We start from the raw sequence: 7,620 nt of genomic DNA on the forward strand, positions 1-7,620 counted from the left end.
GGGGAGTGATCAAGCAGCACAAGTTCATAGCCCAGCTCTGCCACTGATACTTGCATGACCTGGAGCAAGTTATTTACTCTCTATGGGCCTCAGATTCCCCATCTGCAAAATGGCAATAAGAACAGAGTTGTTGAGAGGATGACATGAGTTCATCTGTGTGAAACACTCAGACCAGTGCCTGGCACATAGTAAGTGCTCGATAAACGTTACGCTAGTTTCAATATTACTACAAATCAAAGAGACACAAAAGGCCTCAGGTAACTTGCAATTTGAAAAATGATGAAATGTACACACATGAAATAAGTAGAAGTTGGCTTATATCTCAAAGCGCAGTAAGTCTTCCAGCCAAACTGAAGATACCAACCACGCCAATTCAAAGAAGACAGAAAGATCTGAGATCTAACTCCACCAGGGTAGATTCGGACAGTCCTTGGCCAATGAACCAATCTTTGCAATTATAATCCTAACTTGGCAGGCTGAAGAGTTTCTGGAAGATGATAGGGTGTGGGTTCAGGTAGCCCCAGGTTGTCACTGAGACTGGCCTGGAATTCCCTCTTGCCAACAGTATCTCCTCCTTGTTTCCCAGAACAGAGCACCCAGTGCCGTATGCTGTTGACTGGCCTCGTGGTGAGTAAGACCTTATTTTATTTTTACTAGAGAAGTAACGTGGCTTTGATAAAAAGCCCAGACTCTGGAGTTAGAGATGCTGTATATAAATGCCAGTTCAATGCTTGGCACAGAATATGTGCTCAATAAATGTCATTCTTCTTATTTACTATTGTTGTTACTCTGCAGTGGTTTATCCTGTCATAATCCATGTGTCCATCAGTAAGCCTGGACTCAGCTTTGAAACAAACCCAATCCCAGGACAACACCACTTGCCCTTGAAGTTTCTCTCGCCCTGCGGAGCCCACCTTTCAGCTCCAGAGGAACAGATTCATCTGTGCTAGGGTGACATTTTGACATATGAGTCTAGGTCCTTTCTTCTCCCCCAACCCCACCCAAGCAGTTAGCCTGCTTTGGATTTTGTCATTTTGGGTGAATGGGTGGGACAGAAAGCCAGCAAGCCTTTTTGCCTTTTGTTCATACAGAGCCAAAGTCTCAGAAAACCTAGGGAGGCTTGCAGAGGAAGAAAAAGAAAAGGTTAGCAAGACCCTCAGTGTCTTGGCCAGAAACTGAGGAGGGGAGGGAGGGGGTGGAGGAGCTACCCTTTGCCCTCCCCGATCAGCAAAGCAGAAGGAGGTTACCCCCCGTTCCCCGAGATGGGGGGAGGTGAGTAAGTCCTGCCAACCCCATGGAATGGGGGCTTGAAATAAAAGGTTGTTTTGAAAATGTTGTAATGTTTCTTGCACTCCCAAGTGTGTAAACTGAGACCCACACACTCACTCTACACTCTACACCAGCTGTTGAGTATACATCAGTGAAGAAAATCTGACCTGGTCCCTGCCCTGGGGCAGCTTACAGACAACAAACAAGCAAATACATAAATTATAATTATGAAATGTGGCAAGCGCCATGGGGGGAAGCACATTTACAGGGAACATTCAGGTAGCAGAGTTAAGAACGTGCTCTGTAAGGAGGAGACAATTAAACTAAGACCTGAAGGGTACGAAAGAATCAGCCATGCAAAGAGGGGTGAGTTGGGGAAGCAGGAGAAGCATCCCGGGCAGAAGGAAGAGCTCAGGAAAGGCCCCGTGGCAGGAAAGAATGGCATCTGCACAGGTATCTGGGCGCTGAGGATCTGGATGGTGGTAGGATGCGGTATCTCTGGAACCTGGTACCACAAGGGGGCGGATTTAAAAGGACTAGAGGGTAGGCACCCTGGAAGGTCTAAGAGGCAATAAGGTTTCAGGGAAAGAGAAGAAGGGCCGGAGTTGGAGATCCAGCATCCCCTTGGTGAGAATCACCTTTCTTAACCTGAGTCTCAGCTTCCTCCCCTGTACACTAGAGATCACACTTTTCCCTCAGGGTTGGACCAAGTGCAGTGATGTCAATGAAATGATTAGTACAAAGTAGATCCTCCAAAGTGGCCGTTATGATGATATTCTCCTTCCGTAATCTTTCCTGTCCTCATGACCCAGCTCCAAGGTGATTTTTCCCACTCCCTCCATGGGCGGTAAGCTCCTTGAGAGCCAGAGCATGTCTGGTTCATCCTCATATCCCACCCCCTCCTCTCACAGAGAGCCTGGCACACTTTAGGAGCTCAGTAATGTCTGTGGCATTGAAGGCGAGTGCACAAGTAGTTATAGTAACTAATAAACTGAAGAATGTTTTTGTGGAGGGCGTAGAAGTCACTGAGTCCAAGATGATCAAGTGACTGAGGATGGGCCAAGAAGAAAGCATGCCATGGTCTGCTCACGTCCGCAGCAGTGTCTGAGGTTCCCTCTGAAGCACCCTGGAGAAATAGCCACTCATAAACACACAGGCAGGAAGATGCAAGCTTTCCCTCTCTGCTTACAAAGGGCATTTCTAGGCAACATGGCAGGTTGTAATAACAAACAGGCAGGGCTTTTAAAAACAGCATTTATTTACTAGTTTATGATTCACATAGTGTTTCCATGTACATCACTGCACTCAACAATTTGGTGACCTGGAAAAGATGTCGATTAGTCTCCTCTCCTCACTGTAGACGAAGGAGCCACAGAGCAGCCAGGGCAAGTTGCTTGCTTGTGGTTAAACAGTGAGATGCAAAACTAAACCATAATCCAGGATCTTTTGGGTCTAAATCCCCTGTGCCCTTTCCTATATGACCATCACACACACTGACTCTTGATTAGGTGGATGCAAAATGCTGCATGCACCCAGAGATGGGCAAAGCAGCCACACAGAACAGCGCGTGAAATTTCAGCTGCAGCTAAGCAATCTGGGAGGGGTCTTCTTAGAAGCTACCGCAGCATCTTGGCAATGGAGGAGAAGGACGTCACCCCTCACTCCTCATGAAATGATTCATCAGCAAAGATGGACACTCTCCCATTGAGAAAGAGGGATGGGTCTTCAAGCTGACCTGCTCCCCTCTTCCAAAGTCTTAGAAATCAAAGCTTACACCACTCAGTTTGGCCACTGACCAAACCCCCCAGGGCTTCATATAAATTTTTAATATAATTTTTGAATCATAACACATTAAGAGTTTCTTTAAATACTTTTCAGCTAAAAAGTAACAAATAAATAAAACATAAAAGTCAATACCACCCCTCTCCCCCTTCTGCCTTGTTCTCATCTTCATCCTCTACCACAAATATCTGTTTATTCCCTCCAGAATTTATTTACACAAATAGAAGCAAACGTAAATGTATATTTTATCCCCTCCCACCTTATTTCTACATATGTTGTTATGTACAATTTCAGGGAGCGAATCCTTTCCCTCCACCGCCTTGGGCCTCCACTGCCAGCAAGCCCAAGGCCAGACAGGCAATTGATAAGCACTCATTGGAGGGGAAAGGCCAGACTGAGCGGACAAATCGATCTCCAGTGTCAGTCCAGGGTGTGTAAGGCAAGTCCTGCAGACTGACGTCTGTGCACAAGTGTCAGTGGCAAAGCAGCCCCAGTTTCTCAGAATGTAGCAGGGTCTGAGGAGGAGGTGTGACCCGGCATCTCCTCCAGGTGGGGTGCAGAGCTAAAGGTCAGACGCTCCCAGGAGTGGTCATGGCCTCGGCAGGCAACACCAGCACCTCTGTCCTCTGGCTCACCAAACAAAGAGCATCCGCAGGACAAAGGGCGCAGAGGACTTCGTTGAATTGTTACAGAAAACAAAGATGTGCCCAGAGATTTTAAGCACAAGGAAATGGAAGAAGCTCCTCTTTCAAGTCCCCCAGCCTCACACGTCTTTCCAGATCACCCTAAAATGACTGGAAATTATTCTGCCCCATCCGGACCATGACCTGATGGGGCTTCTGGGAATGTGCTTGTCCACGGGCCCGGCTTCTATGAAAGGTAGCTCTGGGCCAGAGGCTGGAGAAGGCTTTCGTCAGGACCAGCACGGGCTCTTGTTTGCAGATGGTGCAAAATCACTGATGGGGAAGGGGGGTTTGCACACTGCCAAGAAAGTGGACTAATATTTTTGGGAAGTTTTAATTTGCTTCAATTAAAAATTCAGGCCAGCTCCACGCAAAACAGAAGTAGGTGAACTTATTTCCTGAAACTCTGCACCATCCTTTCTGGGCCCCTCCACCCCTGCAGAAGGAGGCTTGTCGCTGAGGGAACCTCCACCCCGGCCAGCTTTTCCCAACTGGCCAGTTCCAAGATTCACACCATTTCCTCCCCATTCTCTGGCCAGACCAGACCTGGGCCCTGCTGGGGATGGGAGAGAGAAACCATCTGGCTCCAAGAGACAGGAAAAACCCATCTCTGGGGCCTCAGCACCAGCCTTCCAGGTCTGGGTCATGTCTGTACACTCAGGGTTCTTTTCTTGAGCTTATTGTCTCTGTATCTTACAACCAGAGGAATAGGAGAAACACTTGAGAAGATCAGATGCTTTGAACAATGCATGGAACATGGTAAGGGCTCACTAAGCCACAGCTGTTAGATTGTTACCTTCATCATTATTTAGGGGTGTTCCTCTATAAATCTTCAACGGAGCCTCAAATACTGGCCCCACCACATCCTCCCTGCAGTCCTGGCCCAGAGAATGTAGTTGTTTCAAGGGAGTAGTTTATGAGCCACTGGGGAACACCTTTGGCCCTGACATATGCTCTAATGGGCTCTGCGATAGAACCTGTGTCCTATTAATCTCTGTCGAGTGAAGGAATGAATAAATGCATCCAGTCAGTGGATTTATGAATGAGTATGTAATGCACATGCTTCAGGAGAGGAACAATGCTGGCTGACCCACATGGAGGTCAGGAAAGGCACAGCTGCTCAGAGTGGCCCTAACCACCCTGACGCCTTCTCCCCGCCGGGGCCCAGCCGTTCTTTTCCCTCCCCGGAATCCAGGGACCTCGATATGGGACTTTCAGTCCTTCATGAGGAGGGCCTGAGGCTGAGTAACTGTCCTCCAGTGGCACTGATTCTTTCCCACACGGTTCCATCCTGCCGGGGCCCAGGGTTTGCAGAGGGCTGGCTGGGTCAAGGGTGGAACAGGACCCCGGGAGGATTTAAGTCTTCTCCCCGCCCCCCAGTCCCAGGAGCCACCCCCGCCTTGAACTTTCCCAAAACAAAGCTTTCCAGTGAGGCCTAAGTTATCAGAACACATTCCCTCCCCGGGGAACCCTAAGTTGAAGGCCTCTAGTCAGGGGTAGGGAGTCACCCCCTAGACCGCCGTGAAAGAACCACTTCCCTTGCCCTCTAGGGCCACACCTTCCAAACCCTCAGCGTTGACCTTTCCAAAGGTAACAGATAGGAATTCCAGAAACATAGTGGTCCCCCAAATTCAGGTGTGCAAAACTAGAACTTTTTCCTCTATAACTCAACTTTATCTTCGTGATGAGTCCCCATTTCTAACCAACAGAAAAGTCAGCATGGTAACATTCTGGTAAACTCAGCCCAATCAGTGATTTAAACTCAATCAGTTCAAGTCTAACTTGGTCACTTCCCCACATGGGGGCCAGGCCTATCCCGTTCTCCTGCAGTGACCCCCGCAGCACCCTCTCAGCTGACCTCCAGGCCCCACTGCAGGCCCGCAGGATCTTCTGGGCCGCCTCCCTTCTCCAGTCAAGAGAAATCTGAGCAAATGTCACCAGCCCTATTCTTTTTTTTTTTTTTTGATCTTGCTCGCTTTTTTTTTTTCTTTTTATTGCAGTATAGCTGATTTACAATGTTGTGTTAGCTTCAGGTGTACAGCAAAGTGAATCAGTGATACATATACATATATCCACTCTTTTTTAGATCCTTTTCCCATATAGGCCATTACAGAGTATTGAGTAGAGTTCCCTGTGTTATACAGTAGGTCCTTATTAGTTATCTATTTTACATATTGTAGTGTGTATGTCAATCCCAATCGCCCAATTAATCCCCACCCCGCCCCTTTCCCCCCAGTAACCATAAGTTTGTTTTCTACACCTGTAACTCTATTTGTTTTGTAAATAAGTTCATTTGTACCATTTTTTTAGATTCCACATAAAAGTGGTATATTTGTCTTCCTCTTACTTCACTCAGTATGACAATCTCTAGGTCCATCCATGTTGCTGCAAATGGCATTATTTCATTCTTTTTAATGGCTGAGTAATATTCCACTGTATATATGTACCACATCTTCTTTATCCATTTATCTGTTGATGGACATTTAGGTTGCTTCCACGTCCTGGCTATTGTAAATAGTGCTGCAATGAACATTGGGGTGTCTGTATCTTTTCGAATCACGGTCTTCCCTGGATATATGCCCAGGAGAGGGATTACTGGATCATATGTTAGCTCTATTTTTAGTTTTTTAAGGAACCTCCATACTGTTCTCCATAGTGGCTGTACCAATTTACATTCCCACCAACAGTGTAGGAGGGTTCCCTTTTCTCCACACCCTCCCTGGCATTTGTTGTTTGTAGATTTTTTTGATGATGGCCATTCTGACCAGTGTGAGGTGATACCTCATTGTCGTTTAGATTTGCATTTCTCTAACAACTAGTGATGCTGAGCATCTTTTCAAGTGCTTTTTGGCCAACATTGTATGTCTTCTTTGGAGAAATGTCTATTTAGATTTTCTGCCCATTTTTTGATTGGGTTGTTTGTTTTTTGATATTGAGCTGCATGAGCTGTTTGTATATTTTGGAGATTAATCCCTTGTTGGTTGCTTCGTTTGCAAGTATTTTCTCCCATTCTGAGAGTTGTCTTTTCATTTTGTTTATGGTTCCCTTTGCTGTGCAAAAGCTTTTAAGTTTAATTAGGTCCCATTTATTTATTTTTGTTTTTATTCACCAGCCTTATTCTGCCAGGTCCTTCCCAACTGCCATATCTCCATCTGCCCCAGTGGCCTGGGGAGCATCTGACAGGTCACTGTCCTTCCTAATTCCAAACAGGGAGCAAGGCACAGGGCCCTCCACCCTGAGAGCCCCCCAATGTCAGGGGAGTTGCACCGACACTGCCTCTAATGCTCTTCTCTAAAAACCCTTCCCTCTCCCGCTCCAGACCTCTTATCTAGTTAAGGTCCCTTTCAAATCTCTTCTTACAGCTTAGCCCTTTCACTTAAAACTGCAAGATCCGGCACCTTGTTCTCTCCAGTCAGCTGGGAGGGGTGAAAACCACCCACGAATTAATACTTCTCCTAACATCTCACCACACTCTGGAGGAAAGAAAAACTTCAAATATGGTGCATCTGGGCCTCCCCATCCTAGACAAGTGTACGGTTATTCAGAGATCCCCAGCCCAGGATAAGGTGGGCAGTGATCCCTCTCTAAGCGGGGCTGGCACAGAGGCCCACGCTCTGCAGTGAAGGGGCAGGCAGTGTGCCCAGTGGTTTGCTGACAGCGCAGGTTTGAAGTCACACTAGCCTGGACTCATCAGGTCTCCTCTACTTACTGACGAGATCTTGGGCAAATCATCAACCTCCTCTAGGCCTCAGTTTCCTCACCTGTAACAAGATGCCACCACCTCCCAGGACCCCTGCGTGGAGCAGACTGTCAAAACTGAACTCAGTGCCTGGCATGTACCTGCTCCCGAAATAAGGCCCACCCATTAGTTCTCAAAACCACACAC

The sequence above is a fragment of the Balaenoptera borealis genome (assembly GCF_965194805.1).
Source record: "Balaenoptera borealis genome assembly, chromosome: 6".
Taxonomy (NCBI): domain Eukaryota; kingdom Metazoa; phylum Chordata; class Mammalia; order Artiodactyla; family Balaenopteridae; genus Balaenoptera; species Balaenoptera borealis.